Raw genomic sequence first — 26,985 nt, 5'->3', positions numbered from 1 at the left:
ACAATGATGCTTGGCGTTCGGTCCCCAACACTAAAAGCCATGACGCATGGTGAATGGCGACTGATAGCTCATATGTTAAGTGCTGCTAAACAATGTATTGTGCTACACTGGAAACAATCCGTAGCCCCATCTGTAACCCAGTGGTTCCCAAATTTTTGGTACGTTCTGGCTAGGGAACACCTAACTGACAGGGTATCCTTTACAGAGACCAGATTTACCTATGTTTGGCACCGCATGATAAGCTATTTTTTGCATTTGGAACATCTCTGTTTCACCCCGCTCAGACCTAAAGAACTACAACTGTTTGATTGACTCTTCCTATGCCTTGTGATAGCAAATTATCTATTGGATATCCTGCTGCCTAAGTATCCTACTATTGCTTACACCCCCATGCCCCATGTTCGGGTTCCCCGACCCATTCATCCTGGTCTGTCACCCTCCCCCCAGCCCACTTTTGGTTTTCATAGGCCTGTCAATAACCTTATTTACTTTATTGTTTATTTTACTTATGCTAGTTGGCATGGTTTACCTTGCTACTTATGCAGTAACTACTGTATGTGGGTACATGTTGATTATGTAAGGCCATGTTTCTTTAATGCTCTATGTGCGTATCTTTGGCTTCTCCTCCTGTGAACCCTTCCTGTTGTCTGTTACACTGCAGGATTTATGCCTGTGCATCTCAATGCACTCATATGCTGTATTCTTTATTGCTCTGTCTTGAAAACTTTCCATAAAAAGATCTGTAGTAAAAAAAATGGCTGAGCTGCAAAATGTAAATATATTTTGGCATTGAAAAATGTGTCACTTTACATATATGCCGCACATTTTATTTGATCATATGCACATGTTTGAATTAAACCTGTTTGAGTAATAATGTAATTATCTCCTATCTATTCATTATAGGGACCCACTTAATGTTGTAACAATTACTGTGATTTTGACCCACTGACTAAAGTTTTGAATATTTCCCACCTACACTGGCACTTTGTGATAGGGGTCATTATTTCTACTTATTTTTGTATTCATATAACATTCATAAAATATGCACACTTAGCAAAAATATAGCTTGGAATGTACAATACTGTGATTATATTTATCTAATTATGTACGAGATAGTGGCAAACGTATTATTTAGGTATTACTCACTACTGATATAGGACATAAAAATAACACAATAGTGCATTGTGATATGAACCAACAAGATTGCATGGGCGAACTCATAAGTCCAGATGTAATAATGGTGGTTAAAACAACTTTGAATGAGAAATGAGTAAGACACTGAAGAGAGATCAAGTGCTGTAACGGAAGCTGCATTATCAAGCAATGTCATTTAAACACAATTACAGTGTTTGGGTATCTGAGTAATATTGTGGTAACATCTACAAATGACAAATTGTATATACACAATATGAATAATTAAGTACAGTCTTGCTTCCATGTGTGTTTATGTTTACATGTTGCACTACAACTTCCATGATGCCTCATAATGGTTATATTGGGCATTTGTACGTGGATTGAAGCAGATGCCTAATTAATACTTTTTTGGAGATACCAGGATCCCCGAAGTGCAGTGTTTTTCCTTTTCTAAAATAATATTGACGGACAGATAGAAGAAAGCATACCACGTTTTGGCCACTTTCATTTAATGGATTCAACCTGGTGGGGCAGCATGTTTTTTGGGGCAACTAATGTGATGTCATAAATTGCGATGTCCCTGCTCTTATCCTACTCCTTCCTGAGTTCCACCCTGAGTCTCGGTTGAATTCCACTCTACACCCTCCATCCCAAAATCATTAAATGTAGATCAGATGTTTCATTCCTTGGCTATAGAGTAATTAAGTGCTGGGCAAGGTAAATTCTAATAAAACATGAGAGCTTGGGATAGGTTTAATGTTGGCTATGGGCAAGATGTGAGATTAGTTGTGTGGTTAATGGGAAGTACAAGATGGAACAGTAGTGAAAGCCTTGAAAAGTTGGCACTTCGTGGGCTGGCAGGGGCAGAATGGATGAGGCTATAGGCATGATGGGCACTGGACAACACACAGCTTTTCTTCTACTCATAACTTCAATGGCAGAAAGTCTCAGGCTGAGGCATAAAAGGCTGGATAATTTTTAAAATCATTGGTATCTGTACTTGAAAGCAAGGAAGCAATACCTTAACAAATGTGGCAGTAATCAGAGGGAAAGGAAAGTGACTTACCATTCATTGCAATAGCAAAAGAAAGCACATATTTAGAATATCTGTACCAACTACTGTCAGTCAGGTAATATCTGGATGGACCCCTAAAACGTATTCCGGTTCTTGGCCTGATTGAAAGAGAGCCTTGGGGCCTCATTATGAGTTTGGCAGTCAGACGAGCCGTCCACCAAACTCGTGGGGAGGACGCCACCGTCATGCCAGTGGCACCCCCCAAGTGTATTACAATATTCCTGATGGGCTGACCGGCAGGAACATTGTATTACATGTTCCTGCCTAGCTGGCCAGTAGAAACAGTGCTACGATAAGAGAGCTGAGGCCAATACCATGGCACACCAGCACCATCAGAATGTGCACTGTCTACGCATTCTGATCGTGCAGTGCAAAGGGGGCCCTACCATAGGCATGGGCAGGACAGAGGTCCCCCTGTGGTCCCCGGCACTGGCTTTCCGCTAGCCTTTCCATGGCAGGGTAAAAGCCATGGAAAGGGTGGCGGAGAGCTGAGTTGTAATCAGCATGGCAGTGCTGAGTTCAGCGCCGCTGTGGCTGAGTACAACTCAGACCGCCGTCAGCCCATCAGGAATGATGTTCCTGGCAGGGATGGTGGCGGTCGGACCACCTGGAGTGTGGCAGTCGGACCATCACTGTGAGTGGGGCAGTTCTCGGACCGCCACACTCGTAATGAGGCCCTAGGTCTCTTCGAAGTAAGGGTGACAGCTTTCAGTAGCTCCAATGCCACTGACAAGTGGGGCCTTGCGGAAAGAGCCTCAAAGATAAAAAAGCCAGAAAGCCAAAAAACCTCTTTCTCTCTGAGGAAAATGGCTCTGGAGTGTTAGAACATAGAGAGTGAGGTGACCGGTGGAGTCCTCTATGGAATTGGAGTAGAATCCCAAGACCCAGTCTTCCAGAAGGAAAGGTTAGATGGCAGTGGAAATTACACAGTAGCTCAGGACGGAAAAAGAAGGTGAACAAGGGAGAAGAAGAGAGAGAAAATGACAAGTAAAACACAGGAAGAAGACACCAAGATTGTGCCAGGACAGAAAAACATGATTTATCCACTACTCTACACCTTATGAAACAACCAATAGATAGACTTCCTTACCTTTATACAATAAGTAGGACAGGGTCTTCCTTAGGAAACGTGTTCTCAGCCTAAGCATCTTTGCAAAACAAACAATGTTAATTTGTACTGATTTCACAAGTATTTCCATTGCTAATTTATAGAAATATTATACACATGTATTCATAAATATAACAGCTTAAAGATCATTTCAGAAAAACTGTCACAGCTGCCCAAGGCCTCCACCACCACATAACCACAGATTTGGTGCTGGGGCAAAACTACCTGTAGCCTTCATTTTATATAACAACTGGTGGGAAAGACAGAACGGAGTGGTAAGCTCAGTCATTGCCTTGTTATCAGGGGTCTCAGAGCAGAGTGGATGGAAGAATCATATGCACACTCTTAACCTGTTATTTACTCTCATACAGTTAACTGAGCAATCCATACATTTGCGACCAAGGACATCTATTGATGCAGCACTCACTCACTCGTGACAATACCAGACCAGCAAGAAACACCAGAGTGGAAGACTTCATTTCTTCTCTCAGTCCATTTCCCTTTCGTCCAGTGGGTTGACTGATTCCCAAAGAACTTCTAGATGTTATGTCCAGTAATTCCAAGGGTGGAGCTGGGAAGTTGTCCCAATGCACTGGTCGTGCCTCCTCAAGTTGCATATCAAAAGGTCAGTGGCCAGAACCCTGACAGAATAACAGGCCACATAACACATCTCATCTGGGTGTGATGGATTCACTGACTGCCAAACTTAACAAGGGGGTAAACGTCTTGATAGCCTTACAATATGATACTAGGAATATGAGACTGTCTTTACAACAAACCCAGGAAAACACACAACATCTTACACATAGGTTAGACACTCTACATGCCACATCTGGTACTCCTAGACTGGGGAAGAGACGGAGTCCTCATTTAAAAATCCCACAATGTTTGTTCATGTCAACTGAGCCAGTCAACCACTGCAGTTGGCAGGTGGGGGTGGAGGGGGCACTGAACCCTTGATATATGTAGTTACATCCCCGGATGGGCCACTCACTCCACCTGAGCATTTTTTCAGAGAACTTGCCCAATTTACAACTTTTCAAAACCAGTGCCATCTTCATTTTATCTGTAGTCTGTCGTATTTCCCGGATTACCAATCCAAAGTGGCCTTTCTCCTTTTATATTTAGGTGGAAATGCAACCTCTCGGTCAATCCCCTTTGTTAAAAGAGATAACCTGCTCCTTTAAGATTTATGAAGAAACTGCTACATGTTTATGCAATCTGTAGACTTTGAACTTCTCAATTTAAAAAAAGGAAATAGAGACCTCTAGGCATATACAACCTCTTTTAACTGCTTGGTGGCAGAATCCAAGTGACCTAAGCAGAAGAGGTTTTCTCTCTTTTACAGAGGTCTTAATGACAATTTGAAGGATCTACTGGCTCAAGTCATCAATTCACCTGAAACCTGCTAAGAACTGGTGGATCTAGTGGTCAAGTTGGAACACGATCTCTCTGAACACAAAGGGGACTAACCCAAGTCAGATGGGAAAGGTAGTTGTAGTCCATGAAATAAGGCCGAAAAACAAAATAACTGAGGCACCTGAACCTAAGCAAATAGGGTGTGTGTGAAATTGGGTTGTTGGCTGAGCGGGATGTGACCCCTTCTCAAGCATAAGCCACAATTTTTCTCAGGGTGAACCACACAAGTTACTAAATCAATCTGTTCCTAACTGCCTGGTAGCTTGGCACAAAAGCAACAAGGCTTAACTTAGAGGCAGTGTTTAAAATATTTACACAGAACTTACAAAGTAATAGAGTGAAACACAACACAAGAAAAACTCCACACCAATTTATAAAAAATAGAGTAGATTGTAATAAATAATTGGACATGAAAATGACAAAAATGCAATCAGTAGAACCAGAGATATGCAGTTTCATAGATCTAGGTGAATACATCACCTATTAGTGCAAACCATCACTCAGTAACCTGGTTGTGCGAGACCGGGTGAAAGTCATAAGTTCACAATGCAGACCGCAATGCAGTGCAGGTGGATACAGTGCCCGGGTTAGTCCCTCTGAAAGAGTTAGCTTCTCAATGTCCAGTACAAAGGGCCCAGTTGGCGGTGGAGGAGGACACGAGGAGCAGGGAAAGTGTAACAGATGATAGTTGTTGGATTGTGAAGTGCAGGTCAGGCATAGGGGATGGCCTTTGCAGTAGCATGAAGATCCTATCATGAGCTTTGGATGTTCATTGTTGGAGCTTCATGTTGTTGGTCACCATGTACTGTCAACACTGTAGCGCAAAGTGCAGATCTCACATTGCCGGTCATCGCTGGCAGTCATTGTAGCACAAGGAGTCAGGTTCAACTGAGCTTTGCACTGGCAGTCAGCACTGGCAGCAAGATCTTGGTGGTGAACTGGTTGTGATTGTCTGAGTACAAATAGTGAATATGGTTATTTATCAGAGTCACAACAAAACAATTAGTTTCACCTCAATCTGTGCACCATAATTCAAAGTTATATTGCAGGTTATGTGGCTCTTTAAACAGAACCCAGCAAGAGATTAGACTATAAGGACTCTCAAATTTCTATCACACACCACCAAGAATTATGCAACTAAATACATTAGGACTTGTCTACTCTTATAAAAGATAGACTGGAAAAAGAGCAATTACTAATCCCAAAACCTTATACAGATTTTGTAGATGTTTTTGATAAAGACAATGCCAAGACATTACTCCCCTATCGGCTTTTCCCTTGTCAGAGAGATTTACAATCAGGAGTTCAACTTCCCTGCAGTCGTATATATGCACTGACTGAAAGTGGAAATTACATTTCTGTGAATATCGCAATCAAACTTTAGACATAGGTTTCATTTGACCATTCAGGCCTCCATTCTCTTTACATTTGTTCTTCAAACCTGAGAAGGAAAAAGATCTTAGGACATGCATAGGCTACAATGTACTCAAATACGTAACAAACAAAAATAGGTACCAGTTACCACTGATTTCAACCTTACTGATCAAGTGAAAGAAGCAATAGTATGCAGTACACTAGTTTTCAGAGGGGCATATATATCCTCTTGTATGAGTCAGAGATGGTGGCAAATGGAAGAATGCTTTTCATACCAAATTTGGTTTTATGAATATCTCATCATGCCTTTCAGGCTGTGCAATAGCCCAGCCACCTTCAAGTATTTTATTAACAAAGTACTGCATGAACTTCTAAATAGATTTGCAAAGGTCTACATCAACTATATTTTAATCTATTTGAATTCTATGGATGACCATGTAACTTGTTACAGTTAGTCTGACAGAAATTGTGAGAAAACAAGCTCTTTTCAAAACTGTAAAAAGGGCTATTTCCTACCATATCTGTGGACTTCCAGTGTTTTACCAACTTTCCATCAGGAATCCAAATGGATCCTAAGAAGGTTGAAGAAATGATACATCGGAATGCCCTATAGAATATAAAGGAAACACAAAGCATCCTTGGATTCATCAATTTCTACAGGTGCTTCATAGACCAATTTTCAGCTATTGTGACACAGACTACCAAGCTTCTGAAGAAAGGGGCTAAATTCCTTTGGCACACTAATGCTTAAAAGGCCATTGTACTACTAAAATGAAAATTCACCTAAGCTCCGATCCTTTGCCATCCAGACCCCGCACGACCATTTTGAATGGCTGATGCCTCAAAGATAGCAGTTGTGGGGCTGTTCTCACGGAGGAATTCTACCACTTGCCACTTACACCCTGTGGCATGTTTCTCCAGGAAATTGAGTCCTGCATATTGCAATTACGCTATTGCAGACAGAGAATTGCTAGCCATCAAGTCAGTATTCATGGAGTGGTGTCATTACCTGCTGTGGGCCCAACACATGACAATGGTTCTAACCCATCATTGTAATCTACAGTCTTTGAAATCCATCTGAGTCCTCTCAGCCAGACAGTTACCATGGCCGCACGTTTTTAGTGACTACAATGTTATAATCACCTTCCAACCAGGGAAATAGAATAGTAAAGCAAACGCTGTGTCTAGATACTGATATACACTCTTTGAGTACCATTCTGACCCTCCTTTAATTATAACAGCTTTATGATACAGTTGAGTCAAAAACAAAACATTGAGTCACTGTTCCCCTCCAACCATGGAATTACAGGAGCAAGCACTACATTGATGCCATTTAAGCTCCTTAGCCGGGCATCCAGGGGAAAGAAAAACTGTATATCTACTAAGGTGACATTTCTGGTGCCTCTCTTTAGGAAAAGACTCAAAAATCTTTCACAAGTACCTGTGCTAGAAAAAAGCTCGCAATTAGCCCCTGCTAGGCTACTACAATCATTATCAGTGCCAGTACAATTCAAGCATATAGGCCCTCATTATGACCCTGGAGGTAAATCCCGCTTACAGCCATGCTGACAGCTGTCAACTTACCGCCGCAGCAGCGGATATCCGTTCGCCAAATTATGACACACCCACACCAATCTGACAGAATTCAGCTCAGGACACAAATCCGCCAGCCCAAAGGTCAGTGATAAAGTGGAGGTATCAAAACCCACACAGCTACACCAACAGAACAACGCCCACCACATTATGACCCACGAATCACAATGGCGGACATTCAACGGCTGTAAACTATTGGCGGTACATACAGCCATGCACAGAATGGACACCCACATAAAAAACAACACCACATTGGACAATTCAATCAACACATACCCGACACCCATACACACACCACTATAAAACACCCACCCACATTACCCACAACCCTTTACGATTACAAATCATTGGCACAAGACTGACACCAAGACCACTGACCCAACTACATACACACACCACATACACCCATACATCCCTCACGCACCCCACTTCACACACCCCAACACATTACCCAACACACCCTCAGCAACACACATCACATAACACCCATGGCACCACAAAGGCACCCCCGTTTCACAGAGGAGGAGTTAAGGTTCATGGTGGAGGAAATTGCCAGGGTAGAGCCACAGCTATTTGGAGCACAGGTGCAGAAGATATCAACAGCCAGGAAGATGGAGCTATTGCGGAGAATCATGGACAGGGTCAACACAGTGGGACAGAACTCCAGATCATGGGACGACATCAGGAAGAGGTGGATCGACCTACGGGGGAAGGTACGTTCCAGAGCAGCAAGACACCAGCTCACTATACAGAGGACTGGCGGTGGACCCCCACCTCCTCCCCCGCAACTCACAGCATGGGAGGAGCAAGTCTTTGCAATACTGCATCCTGAGGGCCTGGCCGGAATCAGAGGAGGCCTGCACTCTGGTAAGTCAACTTTCAACAATTATCACCCCCCTACCTGTATGCCATCACATACCCTCACCCTCACTCCCATCACTCCACTACATCCCACACACTCCACCATCACATCTCTACTCCCAATGTCAAGCCATGCATGCTGTACCAATGCATGGACACCCCTCACAGCTGTGCATGTACACTCACCACTAAAGCATGCACAGCATAGAGAACTAACAATCCCACCACACACCAACGTACACAGGTAAAAGCAGGCAGGGCAACGCCAACCATAGAGGGGAAGCTAGGGATGTACAATATGTCATACACGTTAACCATAACACATAGGGCCTGATTACAACTTTGGAGGAGGTGTTAATCCGTCCCAAATTTGACGGATATACCACCAGCCGTATTATGAGTTCCATAGGATATAATGGACTCGTAATACAGCTGGTGGTATATCCGTCACTTTACAGTCACTTTTGGGACGGATTAACAACTCCTCCAAAGTTGTAATCAGGCCCATAATTTCCATCCCCACAGGTACACCAGCCAATGTCACCAGAGAGGAGGCGCCAGCACTATCCAGTCCCCCAACTGAAGAGGCCTATCTAAGGGACACAAGATTGAGGAGGCTGTCACAAACTAAACAACGGAGCCACAACAATAGTCCGCAATCTGTAAACATGTTATGGGACAGTGTAATTTGTCAAGTATGTACCTATTCATCCTGTGACCCAGCATTATTATGCCTGCCCCCCTGAAATAGCGTCCGCCTGCCCTGTGTGGAGGGACAGGTGGAAGTAAGATACTGCCACTGAAGTTGTGCGCCATGGTGGGAGGTGGTTGGGAACCGCCATGCAATTCCTCATTGGTTAATATCGGGCCATATGGGGTTCAGTAGCCAATGGTGATCTACGCTGGTGGTGACGGTATGCACCGCTGCGGAGGTGTCTGCCATTTTCTATCTGATTCCTCACTTGTTTCCTGACCTTCCATAGGAGAGGACTTACACTGCATGTGCTGCTGTGACCTGTGTCTGGAACCTATCATGGCCTGTGTGACTGGGGAAAGGGCCCCAGCCTTCACTTCAGAGGAATTGGAGCGACTGGTGGATGGGGTCCTTCCTCAGTACGGACTGCTGTATGGGCCTCCAGACCAACAGGTGAGTACAATGTGGGCACGATGGATGTGGAATGAATGCATGGAGGTGTGTGTAGGAATCGTGTAAGAGAGGAGGGATGTCCTATTGACTGGGTAGACATTGAGTGTGGGACTATCTGTGTGCCAATAGTGATGGAAATGGGTATGGTGGGTCATTCGTGTTACAGGCTGGACTGTTTGTCTAATGGTGTTCTCCTGTCTGTATTGCCTCTGCAGGTCAGCAGTCCATCAAAAGAAGGGTATATTGTGTGCCATCGCCAAGGAGGTGCGGACCCTGGGGGTCTATGGCAGGCGGATCACCCACTGTTGCAAATGGGGGAGGACCTGAGAAGCTGGGCACAGAAGACCGCAAAAACCGAGCTGGGAATAGCCTCCCAATGAGGAAGGGGTGCCCATTGCACCCTGCCCCCCCCGATGGTCCACAAACTGGCAGTGACCTATCTGGGTCCAAGGTGTGCTGCAGTTGGTGGTGTGTGCTCCTCCTCATGCCTTGGTGGCTAGCAATATCACTGGTAGTGCAATGCATAGTGCGTATGCCTGTTCCCTGTGTGTGAGGGTGCTGTGTACACCAACGGTGGTGTTGGTGCAGTCTTTGACCCAGTGTGTCGTTTGTCTCTTCCCCCCTTTCTTGTTTTGTCATCCTGTCCTTATGTGCATTAGCATCATCTGGAAGAGGAACAGAGGCACCAGCAACGGAGGGAGCTGCATTCCACAGGACCCAGGAGGCAGACTCCACCGACATTTGAGTGCAAGGGGAGCACCAGTGGGATGGAGGGCGAAGGGAGAGCCACGGCGGAGACTGGAGGGGACAATACAGACTCAGATACCTTCTCCGATGGGAGCTCCCTGGTGGTGACGGACACTTCTGTGACACTTCTGTGACCACCCAAGCCTCAGGTACAGCTGCCACCCCCATACCAGCACTGCCCTCCTAGCAGCCCCTCAGCGAGTTGCCCGTGCCTGCTCACCCAGGAGGGTGTGCATCTCCTTTGCCTCAGGCACCTCAAATCCTGCCCCAGTGAGCCCTGCTGCCCTGAGTGAGGAGGCTATTGACCTCCTGAGATCCATCTCTGTAGGGCAATCAACCATTGTGAATGCCATCAGGGGCTGGGAGCCCAGATGCAGCAATCTAATGCATTCCTGGAGGGCATTCACAGTGGATTGGCTGCCCAACAGAGATCAATCCAGGCTCTGGCCTCCTCTCTGATGGAAGCAATTGTCCCTGTTTCTACTGTCCCCCCTCCAACTTCCACTTTCCAGTCCCATTCTCCTCAACCCCAACACATCCCAAGCACACAGCCTGATTAGCATGCACACAAGACAACACCCAAGAGTGTCCCAGGCAAACACAAGCACCACACTTCATCCCACAGTCACTCACACAAACACCATTCAGTTGCAGACATAACAACATCCACTATTTCCACTGTCTCCCCCTCCTCCTCCTCCTCGACCTCCCACCCAGTTATGTCCACACTCACACCTGCGTGCACTACATCACTATCCACTACCTGCATCATCACCACACCAAGCAGAACACACACCTCACTGACAGACACCTCCACAACATCCATGCACACTTCCCCTGTGTCCTCTCGCACCGTGTCTGTCCCCCATCCCAAAGCACACAAACCCAAGCACTCAGACACCCCACAGCCATCCACCTCACAACAGCATACAACCCATGGACTTACACCCGAATCCAGCAGACAAACACCTTCAACAACCACTCCCTCATCCTCCACTCCCATGACTTCTCCCTCTTCCCACCCCAATGTCCCTAAAAAGCTTTTCCTTTCCATGATTGACCTCTTCCATACCCCTCCCCCCTGTCCTGCACGTATGGCAAGGGTATCAAGGACCCAGCCAAGCACCTCAGCCAAACAGTCCATGGGCCAAGTTTCAGCAGCACCTACTTGTGGTGGAAAGGATTCCAGGCCACGAATACTGAAGGGAAAGGAGCCTGCACCAGCCAGCAAGAAGGGGAAGGAGCCTGCACCAGCCAGAAAGAAGGGGAAGGAGCCTGCACCAGCCAGCATGAAGGGGAAGGAGCCTGCACCAGCAGCTGTGACAGAGCCCGCACCACCAGCCGTGGTTGTGCAGCCATCAGAGAGTGCAGGGGCTGAGCAGGAGCCTCTCACAACCACCACCACAGTGCAGCCGTCACCACTGGCGGACGCCATATGATCAGCCTCCATGGGTTGCTCTGCGGGCTGCCACCACCAGAACCAGTAGGCAAGACACCCACTCGAGAGACTGTGGCCTATCACTCCCCAGGTCCAAGCACAGGGCATGTTGCCCCCTCCAGAACCAGTGGGAAAGACACCCACTCGAGTGACTGTGGCCCATCACTCCCCAGGACAAAGCAATGGGCATGCTGGCCCCTCCAGAACCAGTGGTCTTGTTTCCTAATCCGTCTGAGGTGCCCTCCCTTTGAGGTGTCTGCCTATTTGCCAACTGATGCCCCTGCAGTGTTCTCTCCGTATTGGTGCAGGGATCGAGTGGTGCCTTTGACTTTGCCCTGTGACCATGTGGCCCCTGTGAACTGTGGACTGGGCAGTGTCCCTTTTTTTGTACAATTGACATATCTGGTGCATTGCCACATCGACTTATTATTTTTGGTGTTGATCTTATTACAATCACTTTAGTCAGTTCCTGTTGTCCTTGCATTATTCAGCGAATTTTCAGGGATACATTCTTTTCTTGTGCAGCTGGTTGTGTGTATGGTGTGTGTGGGGTGTGTGTTTTGCATGTGTGTGTCACTGTCGTTTTTCTACCCCCTCCCTTGTATGCTAGGCAGCTGAACTCACCATAGCCGTCTTCGCTGGCGTTGGAGCATGACGTAGAAGATCACTGAAAAGACTTACAGCTCTGGTTCCATGGCGGCATGGGTCTTCCCTGTGACTCCAATGGTGAGTCCTCTGACTTCTGAGCTCTGTTTCCGCCAGGCTTTTGATGGCGTTGGTACCGCCCCGGAAAAGGTGGCGATTTGCCATGTCATAATATGGTGGCTGTTGTTTCCGCCCTGGTGGTCGGTGTGGTACATTGGCTGTCTATCGGAGATATCACCGCCATGGTCATAATTTGGCGCTACTTACTGCCAGTCTGTTGGCGTTATTACCGCCAATTTATCACCATCCGCCAGGGTCATAATGAGGGCCATAGTGTCTTTATACTTTATTGCTGAGTTATCTCATACCTCCAAGGGTTATATTACCATCTTGGTTACTGTTAACCATCTAACCAAGTTGGTGCATTTTACTCCATAAAAAGCCTTACTTAATGCTAAAAAAATAGGTAATGTATTTGTCCAAGCTATTGTACATTTGCATGGTATACCCTCAGTTTCAATCTCTGACAGGAGTTCTCAGTTCATTTAACACTTCTAGAGGGCCCTCTGTGAAGTAACAGGATTGAAGTAAATTGTCATCCAGCTACCACCCTCAAACAGATGGATAAGCAGAAAGTTTAAACCAATGCTCAAAGCAATTCCTGCATTGCTAAACTTTACAGGGTTGGCCCTTTTGTAGGGGACTCATTGTGGAACGCATATTTTGCCTATCGTAACTCTACCAATGAGTTCTTGGGGTATTTATCCTTTTACTGTTCCACCAGTATTCATCCAAAAAAGCTTAACATAGAGACTCAAACCCAACGTCTGATACTGAAATACATGAAATCCAAGAGTATTTAGTGCACATTCACAAGAGAGCCCAAGCACATTTAGCACAAGCTAAAGCTAGATATAAAATCAATGGTGACAAATAGAGATGCCCAGGGGAAAAACACAAACCAGGGACTTGGTCTGGCAATCCCCCAAGTATCTCCGCCTCAAAGGACAAGACAATTTTCAGCCTAAGTTCATTTGCCCTATCCCAGTACTAAAAATCATAAATCCAGTAGCAAGTTTGGGAGCCATGTTGGGTGTGGCTGACTACAAATGGCAAGCTCGCCCATACTTATTGCTTCTTATTAAGACAACTTACCTGTAGGTGGTGGTTGGACCCTCACAGGTGATTCCAGTTTCTTCCGGCAACGCCGGTCTTCTCTGACGCTCTGCTCCTGTGATTCCTATAGTCCATTTCACTAGTCTTCAGTGACCTTCTTCTTTAGCATCCGGATAATCTGCAAAGAAATACAAACAACAGGCTACTAACCTACAAATTAACTGTAACACGTGAACACACAGCACTAGCAAAGCTGCATTTAGCATACTTGAGAGGGCTCTCCCCAGTAGTCGTACTTTCATTGCTCTTCACCCTAAGCCAGCATTACTCTGCCTTGCACCTTAGACTCTGCATTGCTGTAGAAATTAAGACAGAGTCTACGGTCAGGAGTTTCGTTAAAATAACTGCACATTGTAGATTGAGGTTTTCTAAGGCAACAGTGTGTTGTGATTTAACAGTGCATGCTTTAAGTGACTAAACAGTGTGATGATGTAGCTATGGAAGGCAATCACCAAATCTTTTGAAACCTTGTACCCTGAAAACTTTATGCAACCTTTTTGGTTCCATGGAATGTTTTTTGATTTCTGATTGCCGATCTTTTAAGGTGAATTGTGCACTTTCCAGGTATTTCATAGGGAGAATTGCATGATGATTAGTAGGAGTTAGACAATACCAAATTCCTCCAGATAATTCTTGTTTCCTGTTCCTTCGTAGGAATCCCCATCCCTCGACCAACATTCTACATAACGATTAAAGTGAAAGAGGAAATGTATTGGTAAACTCAGTCATTGCCTTGTTAGAAGGAGGCTCAGGGTAAAATGGAAGTAAGAATCATATGCACTCTTTTAGCCTGTTGTTTACTCTCATACAGTTAACCAGACAATCCATCTATACATAACCAAGGGCACCTACTGATGTACAAACAGGCCAGATTAACAAGAGGCACCAGAGAGAATGACTTAATTTTGTCTCTCAATCCCATTCCTCTCCCCCAGAGGGCTGACTGATTCCCAAGTACCTCCAGGTATTGGGTCCACTTAATCCAAAGGTGGAGCTGAGAAAGTACATATGGGTGGTGTGGAGTCTGGTTGCCAAATGTCATGGCCTCCTTTGCATAGAGCTTCCTAGGCCTGCAAGGAGAAATAGCGCCCAATCATCGGTACCAGCGTACCTACTGCCCCATATTGAAGGGAGAGGACAGCACATATTGTGAGGAGCTAGTGGACCTTCTACCGGCAACTGAAACCCCAGTGATTGTCTTAGGGGCAGAGCTGCACCCTAGAGTAGGCCAGCTGAGCAGCTCCCTGCACACACAGCAACAACTGGTAGCGGTGCATGTAGGGGGCTGGTCCTCAAACCCAGCCGCTGCCCCACCAAAAGATTGGACATGAGACCTTGATCCCTAGAGACATCTATGGCTGAGACCGTGAAAGGTACTGTGCAACCTTCAGAGGCTGCCAGGAGGCACCTACCTCCACATATGCCCTCAGAGGGCTCAACATCCAGCATGGTCATCCCTGCCCGGCCCTGGAAGGTTTGGATATGCAAGGTTGCTGAGATGGGAGAGGCTCATGCTGCACAGGTTACCTGTGTATTTTTTTTCTCCTGAAACCCTTCTCATGAAAGAGGAATATATGCTATACCGGCTTAAGGCTTGTCATTATGAGCAAGACAAGAAAGTTGACAGCTTGTTAATAGCCCAATTGAAACAAAAGGAAGCACTGACAGCTATTCCTACTGTATACAATTCTGGAATGCCCCTGATCGTGGACCCAAAGGCCATTGCTAATGCATTCTCAGTTTACTATATGGAACTAGATAGCTCAGAAATGGAACACGATGAATCCAAAGAATGTGCGTTCTATGACTGTCTAACGCTTCGTAGCCTCACTGACAAAGTATGAGCTCTCATGACAGATGATATTTTGACAGTGGAGACAGCTCAAGCACTCTGCAGCTTTCCATATAAAAAAGCTCCAGGGGAAAATGGCTTCCAAGATACATTTTTATTACTGGGTCAAATCAGAAGTGGTGGAATCCCTCTATAAAGCTTACAAGGAGTCTGGGGAGACAGACAGTCTCTCCTCTCTCTCGAATAGGGCATTTATAACGGTCCTTCCCAAAACTGGGAAGCACCTGTTCCACTGCAGTAGCTAATGTCCAATCTATCTATTGAATGCTGGCATCAAAATATTAGTGTTAATTCTGGCCAATCAACTCAAGCACGTGAACCCCACAGTGGTGCACAGCTCCCAGGTGGGATTTGTACTGTGCAGGACCTCCTGCAACCAATTCTGCACATTGACCAACTTCCTTTGGCTTTCCAGTGTCTTGCTGGAAGACAGTGAGGCCTTCTTCTTGGGCGTCAAGAAGGCCTTTTACTGGATCAAACAGACCTATCTATTCCATATGCTCTGGAGACTAGCATTCACAGATCACTTCATGGACAAGATCTGGTGGTACAATGAGGATCCTGCTTCACAGGTTAACAGTGTTTTTTTTTTCTAGAACCCTTCCCAGTCTGAAGAGGAGCCTGGCAGGGCTGCCCCCCTCTCCCCTCTTATTTCTTTTCCATTTAGAACCTTTAGCAGCCACCATACTTCAACAGCTACAGATCCCAGCTATTGCCATGTTTATGGGTGCTTTAAAAATTCTCCTATATGCAGATGACATACTGCTTACACTCACCAGCCTCCCTTCGTCTCTTCCAGAGCTCAAGTCCACTATTGCACACTTCTTGACTATCTGCTATTACAAGATCAATGGGAACAAGAGCGATGCCCTACCACTCTACTAGATTACCACGAGAGCAGTCTTCCTAGACTATGAATTTCAATGGAAAACAGACCATCTAAAGTATCTGGAGGTGCATGTCAAAAGAGGCCTGGAAAAGATGATGTTGGCAACACTGATTCACTTATAATTAAGACTAAAGGGGAATATGCTGAATTGTCCCATTTAAATTTCTCATTATGAGGATGGATATAGGTGGTAAAAATTATGATGCTATCTTGGTTCACCTATGTCCTAGGCATGCTCCCCCTTTTGTTCCAAAACCCAACTGTGAGGTAAATTGACAGGTGTATAAATGCTTTCACTGAGGGTTCCTGGCGTCCGGGATTGAAACAGACCAAACTGATTGACCACAGGTGATGTAGTGGCCTGAGTCTGCCTGCCATGCGTGGAGCTCTATTACACTGCACTCCATCAGTCACAGTTAGTATACATGTAGCCTAGACCAGTTGATACCCCGTTGTGGGACTTTACTGAATGGGATGTCATGCGTGCAGGACCAGGTCTTCAAATGCTGCGTAATACCCATTCCCTATCCTCATAAGTTACCAATCCAATCATACAGAAGATGTTTATGATCTGTTCACCTAATCACAAGCTTCTCCAGAGTAACTCTAGACTGCATTTATGAGCTCCTATCCGGTGTAATGCCAGTATACAAGTGTGGGGACAACTTAACCTGTGGCACATGTAGTGATGGGGGGGGCTACTTACATTAGAACAAATACTAGTATCTGGTATGGACCTGAAGGCCTTCAAGGCATTATGTGAAGAGGTCCACTTCCCATGGTCCTAGGAATGAAAATACCTACAGTGAAACAGTCTCTCACTCTCTCTCACCAGTATTGCACTGGTATTGCAATATCTGAAACATTGGGCTATGTTCAAAGGGGTGATCTCTGGATCTTACAATCTCATAAACCAGTGCCACCACTCATGACCTCTCTTTGCGCAACTACACACCAAATGGCAAGGGCTACTGTCATTGAGGATATGAAAATGGGGGTCAGAGAGACTAGGATAAACCTTCCCTCTTCAGAAGACTTCACAACTTTTACTGGACCCCACAAATACTCAAGACAGTGGGCCTTCTCCACATTCTCTATCATTGTTCCAATCTGAGAGTCTACTGGTCCTCCTTACAGACCTTTTTAGCGCAGATAGTACAGAATGCCCCTTACCGTGTCATACAAGTTGGTGTTGCTACACAATACAACTGACCTAGTAACCCTCACAAGCCACATGAGGAGTCTGCTAGCCAAGGTACTAACAATCGCTAAAATATGCACCACAATGGCCTACCCACAAGGAGTGGCTGGTTGAAATGTACACAAAAGCAACATATGAAGAACTCATCTTCAGGCTGCAAGATAACACAGAGATATACACGTAAGTATGGGAGCCCATCTTGGCCGACCACATCTACAGTCACAAAGGTGCCCACGTTCTGATGCTCAATACAAAGCTGTGATAATTCTCTGCTCTCTCCCCCTCTCAGTCTTACCCTCCCCACCCTACACCCAGCACTCACAGTGCATTGAAGATGTGAGACATCATTAGACATTATCAACACTCTTTGTGACAGTCAAGTTTGCCCTGACTTGCCCTACCTGGAATGGCTCCAACCACTTCTTCGTCACTGGTGTTCTGGCCGTTTGAGGGTTTATGGCCCCTCATTGGCCTTCTACTCTTAACCTCCCCACCTTGCATTTTTTGTTTCAATTCTCCAACTGTATAATGCTGAACCCAGTGATGGCAACCCATCTTATTTTCCCTTTTTACCTTCCCTTCCTTGGCTTATTCCCCTCCTCTTTTCTTTCTTTCCCGCATGGATCGAGACTGACCGACTACTGATAGAAATCCCATAGACAAGGCCTAATGTGCAGAAGGTATGCATATGGACATTTAAGACTGTTATTGTGGCATAGTTCTATTATTTATTCTCTCCCCCAGCAGACCATGCTTTCCATTTGTAACATTATTTTCTTTAAAAGGCAAGGCTATTTCCTCCCACTGTGGTATTGAAGGGTTGTGGTCAATCTGGCTTTATCTCACTTTGAATTTTTTTATTCCTGGATATGCACTAATCTGTGTTTCCTTTGCAAAGGTTTTTCAAGAAAAATATACTGCTCTTTCATGATATCATGGAACTGTGTATGATAGGAGGTGTAAAGAGTTTGCACTCTGAAATTTAGACCCGGGTGATCTATGTACAACATCCTGTTGGGGTCCATGACATTCTATGTTCCTGTACAATTGACTGCTTGATCAATAAATTCTCCTGTCAACCTATATGATATGAGCCTGTGTTCCTTCTTGTCCATTTTACAAACAATCTTCTATTACTTCACAATATGTAGAAGAGGGATGAAGGAAAGGTTACCACCATAGTAACAAGCAAGCATTGTCAAAGCCTATAGGTCCTGCCTATGATAGAGCATTTGGCACAGTATGCTGGCTCTGCTGCATGGCTGAAAATAAAAAGAAAGTGCTATGATGTGGATAGCGCTGGCGACCTAATGGCTGCTTTTTTTTTTATTTCAGACATTTCACACTGCAGCAGCCAGCAGGAATGGTTGGTGTGGTGGCATTATGTCACCCCAGGCCATGGGGTCTTTTTCTTCTTTGTGGTTCTTTTTGGTCATCCTGAAATGATAAAAGATAAAGAGAACACTGATTAGTACTTTGCAGTGCTGTCTACCAAAGGCATTTTACAGGCAAAAAAATCTACTGCCTGATTATCCAATCTTTTTCCTTCCTTCACCCTTCCGTCACGTCCAGCCTAAAAATGAAGTAATATCCTGTCTTATAAAAGGTATTTGTAAGGAAATGCCTCCTTGGCATGGTTGCCCCCTGACTTTTTGCCTTTGCTGATGCTATGTTTACAATTGAAAGTGTGCTGAGGCCTGCTAACCAGGCCCCAGCACCAGTGTTCTTTCCCTAACCTGTACTTTTGTATCCACAATTGGCAGACCCTGGCATCCAGATAAGTCCCTTGTAACTGGTACTTCTAGTACCAAGGGCCCTGATGCCAAGGAAGGTCTCTAAGGGCTGCAGCATGTCTTATGCCACCCTGGAGACCTCTCACTCAGCACAGACACACTGCTTGCCAGCTTGTGTGTGCTAGTGAGGACAAAACGAGTAAGTCGACATGGCACTCCCCTCAGGGTGCCATGCCAGCCTCTCACTGCCTATGCAAGTATAGGTCAGTCACCCCTCTAGCAGGCCTTACAGCCCTAAGGCAGGGTGCACTATACCATAGGTGAGGGTACCAGTGCATGAGCATGGTACCCCTACAGTGTCTAAACAAAACCTTAGACATTGTAAGTGCAGGGTAGCCATAAGAGTATATGGTCTGGGAGTTTGTCACACACGAACTCCACAGCACCATAATGGCTACACTGAAAACTGGGAAGTTTGGTATCAAACTTCTCAGCACAATAAATGCACACTGATGCCAGTGTACATTTTATTGCAAAATACACCCCAGAGGGCACCTTAGAGGTGCCCCCTGAAACTTAACCGACTGTCTGTGTAGGCTGACTAGTTCCAGCAGCCTGCCACACTAGAGACATGTTGCTGGCCCCATGGGGAGAGTGCCTTTGTCACTCTGAGGCCAGTAACAAAGCCTGCACTGGGTGGAGATGCTAACACCTCCCCCAGGCAGGAGCTGTAACACCTGGCGGTGAGCCTCAAAGGCTCACCCCTTTGTCACAGCACCGCAGTGGAGTTGCCCGCCCCCTCCGGCCCCACTTTGGCGGCAAGGCCGGAGAAAATAATGAGAATAACAAGGAGGAGTCACTGGCCAGTCAGGACAGCCCCTAAGGTGTCCTGAGCTGAGGTGACTCTAACTTTTAGAAATCCTCCATTTTGCAGATGGAGGATTCCCCCAATAGGGTTAGGATTGTGACCCCCTCCCCTTGGGAGGAGGCACAAAGAGGGTGTACCCACCCTCAGGGCTAGTAGCCATTGGCTACTAACCCCCCAGACCTAAACACACCCTTAAATTTAGTATTTAAGGGCTACCCTGAACCCTAGAAAATTAGATTCCTGCAACAACAAGAAGAAGGACTGCCTAGCTGAAAACCCCTGCAGAGGAAGACCAGAAGACAACAACTGCCTTGGCTCTAGAAACTCACCGGCTTGTCTCTTGCCTTCCAAAGAACTCTGCTCCAGCGACGCCTTCCAAAGGGACCAGCGACCTCTGAATCCTCTGAGGACTGCCCTGCTTCGACGATGACAAGAAACTCCCGAGGACAGCGGACCTGCTCCAAAAAGACTGCAACTTTATCCAAAGGAGCAGCTTTAAAGACCCCTGCAATCTCCCCGCAAGAAGCGTGAGACTTGCAACACTGCACCCGGCGACCCCGACTCGGCTGGTGGAGAACCAACACCTCAGGGAGGACCCCCGAACTAGTCTACGACGGTGAGTACCAAAACCTGTCCCCCCTGAGCCCCCACAGCGCCGCCTGCAGAGGGAATCCCGAGGCTTCCCCTGACCGCGACTCTCTGAAACCTAAGTCCCGACGCCTGGAAAAGACCCTGCACCCGCAGCCCCCAGGACCTGAAGGACCGGACTTTCACTGCAGAAGTGACCCCCAGGAGTCCCTCTCCCTTGCCCAAGTGGAGGTTTCCCCGAGGAAGCCCCCCCTTGCCTGCCTGCAGCGCTGAAGAGATCCCTTGATCTCTCATTGACTTCCATTGCGAACCCGACGCTTGTTCTAACACTGCACCCGGCCGCCCCCGCGCCGCTGAGGGTGAAATTTCTGTGTGGGCTTGTGTCCCCCCCGGTGCCCTACAAAACCCCCCTGGTCTGCCCTCCGAAGACGCGGGTACTTACCTGCTGGCAGACTGGAACCGGGGCACCCCCTTCTCTCCATTGAAGCCTATGCGTTTTGGGCACCACTTTGAACTCTGCACCTGACCGGCCCTGAGCTGCTAGTGTGGTAACTTTGGGGTTGCTCTGAACCCCCAACGGTGGGCTACCTTGGACCAAGAACTGAACCCTGTAAGTGTCTTATTTACCTGGTAAAACTAACAAAAACTTACCTCCCCCAGGAACTGTGAAAATTGCACTGTGTCCACCTTTAAAATAGCTATTTGTGAATAACTTGAAAAGTATACATGCAATTGAAATGATTCAAAGTTCCTAATGTACTTACCTGCAATACCTTTCAAACAAGATATTACATGTTAAATTTGAACCTGTGGTTCTTAAAATAAACTAAGAAAAGATATTTTTCTATACAAAACCTATTGGCTGGATTTGTCTCTGAGTGTGTGTACCTCATTTATTGTCTATGTGTATGTACAACAAACGCTTAACACTACTCCTTGGATAAGCCTACTGCTCGACCACACTACCACAAAATAGAGCATTAGTATTATCTCTTTTTACCACTATTTTACCTCTAAGGGGAACCCTTGGACTCTGTGCATGCTATTCCTTACTTTGAAATAGCACATACAGAGCCAACTTCCTACATTGGTGGATCAGCGGTGGGGTACAAGACTTTGCATTTGCTGGACTACTCAGCCAATACCTGATCACACGACAAATTCCCAAAATTGTCATTAGAAATTGATTTTTGCAATTTGAAAAGTTTTCTAAATTCTTTAAAGTCCTGCTAGGGCCTTGTGTTAGTCCCTGCTAGCATTTCTTTTAGAGTTTAAAAGTTTGTTAAAAGTTTGAATTAGATTCTAGAACCAGTTTTAGTTTCTTAAAAAGTATTCCAACTTTTAGAAGCATAATGTCTAGTACAGATGTGAATGTGGTGGAACTCGACACCACACCTTACCTCCATCTTAAGATGAGGGAGCTAAGGTCACTCTGTAAAATAAAGAAAATAGTAATGGGCCCCAGACCTTCCAAACTACAGCTCCAGGAGCTGTTGGCAGAGTTTGAAAAGGCCAACCCCTCTGAGGATGGCAACACAGAGGATGAAGATAGTGACTTGGAGGAAAATTCCCCCCTACCAGTCCTACTTAGGGAGAACAGGGCTTCTCAAGCCCTGACTCCACAAATAATAGTCAGAGATGCAGGTTCCCTCACAGGAGGGACCAACAACTCTGAAATCACTGAGGATAACTCCAGTGAAGAGGACATCCAGTTAGCCAGGATGGCCAAAAGATTGGCTTTGGAAAGACAGATCCTAGCCATAGAAAGGGAAAGGCAAGAGATGGGCCTAGGACCCATCAATGGTGGCAGCAACATAAATAGGGTCAGAGATTCTCCTGACATGTTGAAAATCCCTAAAGGGATTGTAACTAAATATGAAGATGGTGATGACATCACCAAATGGTTCACAGCTTTTGAGAGGGCTTGTGTAACCAGAAAAGTGAACAGATCTCACTGGGGTGCTCTCCTTTGGGAAATGTTCACAGGAAAGTGTAGGGATAGACTCCTCACACTCTCTGGAAAAGATGCAGAATCTTATGACCTCATGAAGGGTACCCTGATTGAGGGCTTTGGATTCTCCACTGAGGAGTATAGGATTAGATTCAGGGGGGCTCAAAAATCCTCGAGCCAGACCTGGGTTGACTTTGTAGACTACTCAGTAAAAACACTAGATGGTTGGATTCAAGGCAGTGGTGTAAGTAATTATGATGGGCTGTACAATTTATTTGTGAAAGAACACCTGTTAAGTAATTGTTTCAATGATAAACTGCATCAGCATCTGGAGGACCTAGGACCAATTTCTCCCCAAGAATTGGGAAAGAAGGCGGACCATTGGGTCAAGACTAGGGTGTCCAAAACTTCCACAGGGGGTGACCAAAAGAAAGGGGTCACAAAACCTCCCCAGGGGAAAGGTGGTGAGACAGCCAAAAATAAAAATAGTAAAGAGTCTTCTACAGGCCCCCAAAAACCTGCACAGGAGGGTGGGCCCAGAGCCTCTTCACAAAACAATCCTGGGTACAAGGGTAAAAACTTTGATCCCAAAAAGGCCTGGTGTCGTAGCTGTAATCAGCCTGGACACCAAACTGGAGACAAGGCCTGTCCCAAGAAAGGTTCCACTCCAAACTCCAATCCAGGTAACACTGGAATGGCTAGTCTCCAAGTGGGATCAACAGTGTGCCCAGAGCAAATCAGGGTCCACACTGAAGCTACTCTAGTCTCTGAGGGTGGGGTGGATTTAGCCACACTAGCTGCCTGGCCGCCTAACATGCAAAAATACAGGCAGCAGCTCTTTATTAATGGGACAAGTGTAGAGGGCCTGAGGGATACAGGTGCCAGTGTCACCATGGTGACAGAGAAACTGGTTTCCCCTGGCCAATACCTGACTGGAAAAACCTATACAGTCACCAACGCTGACAATCAGACTAAAGCACATCCCATGGCAATGGTAACTTTAGAATGGGGAGGGGTCAATGGCCTGAAACAGGTGGTGGTCTCCTCAAACATCCCAGTAGACTGTCTGCTTGGAAATGACCTGGAGTCCTCAGCATGGGCTGAGGTAGAACTAAAAACCCATGCAGCAATGCTGGGTATCCCTGAACTGGTGTGTGTAAAAACAAGAGCACAATGCAAGGCACAGGGTGAAAAAGTAGAGCTGGAGTCTGGAAGAAAGGCCCAGCATACCAAGAGAAAAGGAAAGTCAGTTGGGAAACCAACTGCAACACAGTCAGAAAAAGAGAACCTCTCTTCTCAGGAAGAAGTTCTGCCCTCTGAGGGAACTGAGCCTTTGGAGCTTGAACCTTATCAGGTTGAGCTCTTAGGCCCAGGGGGACCCTCAAGGGAGGAGCTGTGTAAGGGACAAGAAACCTGTCCCTCTCTTGAAGGCCTTAGGCAGCAAGCTGCTGAAGAGTCCAAGGGCAAGAAAAATGGAACACATAGGGTCTATTGGGAAGATGGACTCCTGTACACTGAGGCCAGAGACCCCAAACCTGGTGCCACTAGGAGAGTGGTAGTGCCTCAGTCGTTCAGAGAGTTTATTCTGACCTTAGCCCATGATATTCCCCTTGCTGGGCATTTGGGGCAAACCAAGACGTGGGAGAGGTTAGTCAACCACTTCTATTGGCCCAATATGTCCCACAAGGTTAAGGAGTTTTGCCTCTCCTGCCCCACCTGTCAAGCCAGTGGTAAGACAGGTGGGCATCCAAAGGCCCCCCTCATTCCACTTCCAGTGGTGGGGGTCCCCTTTGAAAGAGTGGGTGTGGACATAGTTGGTCCACTAGAACCTCCCACAGCCTCAGGAAATATGTATATCCTAGTAGTAGTGGATCATGCTACTAGGTATCCTGAAGCTATTCCCCTTAGGTCAACTACTGCCCCTGCAGTAGCCAAGGCCCTCATTGGTATCTTTACCAGAGTGGGTTTCCCTAAGGAGGTGGTGTCTGACAGAGGTACCAACTTCATGTCAGCATACCTAAAACACATGTGGAATGAGTGTGGAGTGACTTACAAATTCACTACACCATACCATCCACAAACTAATGGCTTAGTTGAGAGATTCAACAAGACATTAAAAGGCATGATCATGGGGCTCCCAGAAAAGCTCAAAAGGAGATGGGATGTCCTCTTGCCATGTCTGCTTTTCGCTTACAGAGAGGTGCCACAGAAGGGAGTAGGATTCTCACCCTTTGAACTTCTGTTTGGTCACCCTGTAAGGGGACCACTTGCTCTTGTTAAAGAAGGCTGGGAGAGACCTCTTCATGAGCCTAAACAGGACATAGTGGACTATGTACTTGGCCTTCGCTCTAGAATGGAAGAGTACATGGAAAAGGCAAGCAAAAACCTTGAGGCCAGCCAACAGCTCCAGAAGTTTTGGTATGACCAAAAGGCTGCAATGGTTGAGTTCCAACCAGGGCAGAAAGTCTGGCTTCTGGAGCCTGTGGCTCCCAGGGCACTTCAGGACAAATGGAGTGGCCCTTACCCAGTGCTAGAAAGGAAGAGTCAGGTCACCTACCTGGTGGACCTGGGCACAAGCAGGAGCCCCAAGAGGGTGATCCATGTGAACCGCCTCAAGCTCTTCCATGACCGGGCTGATGTAAATCTGTTGATGGTAACAGATGAGGATCAGGAGGCAGAGAGTGAACCTCTCCCTGACCTTCTGTCATCAGACCCAAAAGATGGCTCAGTAGATGGAGTGATCTACTCAGACACCCTCTCTGGCCAACAGCAAGCTGATTGTAGGAGAGTCCTACAACAGTTTCCTGAACTCTTCTCCCTAACCCCTGGTCAGACACACCTGTGTACCCATGATGTGGACACAGGAGACAGCATGCCTGTCAAAAACAAAATTTTTAGACAGTCTGACCATGTTAAGGAAAGCATCAAGGTGGAAGTCCACAAGATGCTGGAATTGGGAGTAATTGAGCGCTCTGACAGCCCCTGGGCTAGCCCAGTGGTCTTAGTCCCCAAACCTCACACCAAAGATGGAAAGAAAGAGATGAGGTTTTGTGTGGACTACAGAGGGCTCAACTCTGTCACCAAGACAGACGCCCATCCAATTCCTAGAGCTGATGAGCTCATAGACAAATTAGGTGCCAAATTCGTAAGTACCTTTGACTTGACAGCAGGGTACTGGCAAATAAAAATGGCACCTGGAGCAAAAGAGAAAACAGCATTCTCCACACCTGATGGGCATTACCAGTTTACTGTTATGCCCTTTGGTTTAAAGAATGCCCCTGCCACCTTCCAAAGGTTGGTGAATCAAGTCCTTACTGGTTTGGAGTCCTTTAGCACAGCTTATCTTGATGATATTGCTGTCTTTAGCTCCACCTGGCAGGATCACCTGGTCCACCTGAAGAAGGTTTTGAAGGCTCTGCAATCTGCAGGCCTCTCTATCAAGGCATCCAAATGCCAGATAGGGCTGGGAACTGTGGTTTACTTGGGCCACCTTGTAGGTGGAGGCCAAGTTCAGCCACTCCAACCCAAGATCCAGACTATTCTGGACTGGGTAGCTCCAAAAACCCAGACTCAAGTCAGGGCATTCCTTGGCTTGACTGGGTACTACAGGAGGTTTGTGAAGGGATATGGATCCATTGTGACAGCCCTCACTGAACTCACCTCCAAGAAAATGCCCAAGAAAGTGAACTGGACTGTAGAATGCCAACAGGCCTTTGACACCCTGAAACAAGCAATGTGCTCAGCACCAGTTCTAAAAGCTCCAGATTATTCTAAGCAGTTCAATGTGCAGACAGATGCCTCTGAACATGGGATAGGGGCAGTGTTGTCCCAAACAAATGATGATGGCCTTGACTAGCCTGTTGCTTTCATTAGCAGGAGGTTACTCCCCAGGGAGCAGCGTTGGAGTGCCATTGAGAGGGAGGCCTTTGCTGTGGTTTGGTCCCTGAAGAAGCTGAGACCATACCTCTTTGGGACTCACTTCCTAGTTCAAACTGACCACAGACCTCTCAAATGGCTGATGCAAATGAAAGGTGAAAATCCAAAACTGTTGAGGTGGTCCATCTCCCTACAGGGAATGGACTTTATAGTGGAACACAGACCTGGGACTGCCCATGCCAATGCAGATGGCCTTTCCAGGTTCTTCCACTTAGAAAATGAAGACTCTCTTGGGAAAGGTTAGTCTCAT

Source organism: Pleurodeles waltl, chromosome 12, assembly GCF_031143425.1.
Source record: "Pleurodeles waltl isolate 20211129_DDA chromosome 12, aPleWal1.hap1.20221129, whole genome shotgun sequence".
NCBI lineage: Eukaryota > Metazoa > Chordata > Amphibia > Caudata > Salamandridae > Pleurodeles > Pleurodeles waltl.
Note: the sequence above shows the minus strand (reverse complement) of the source record.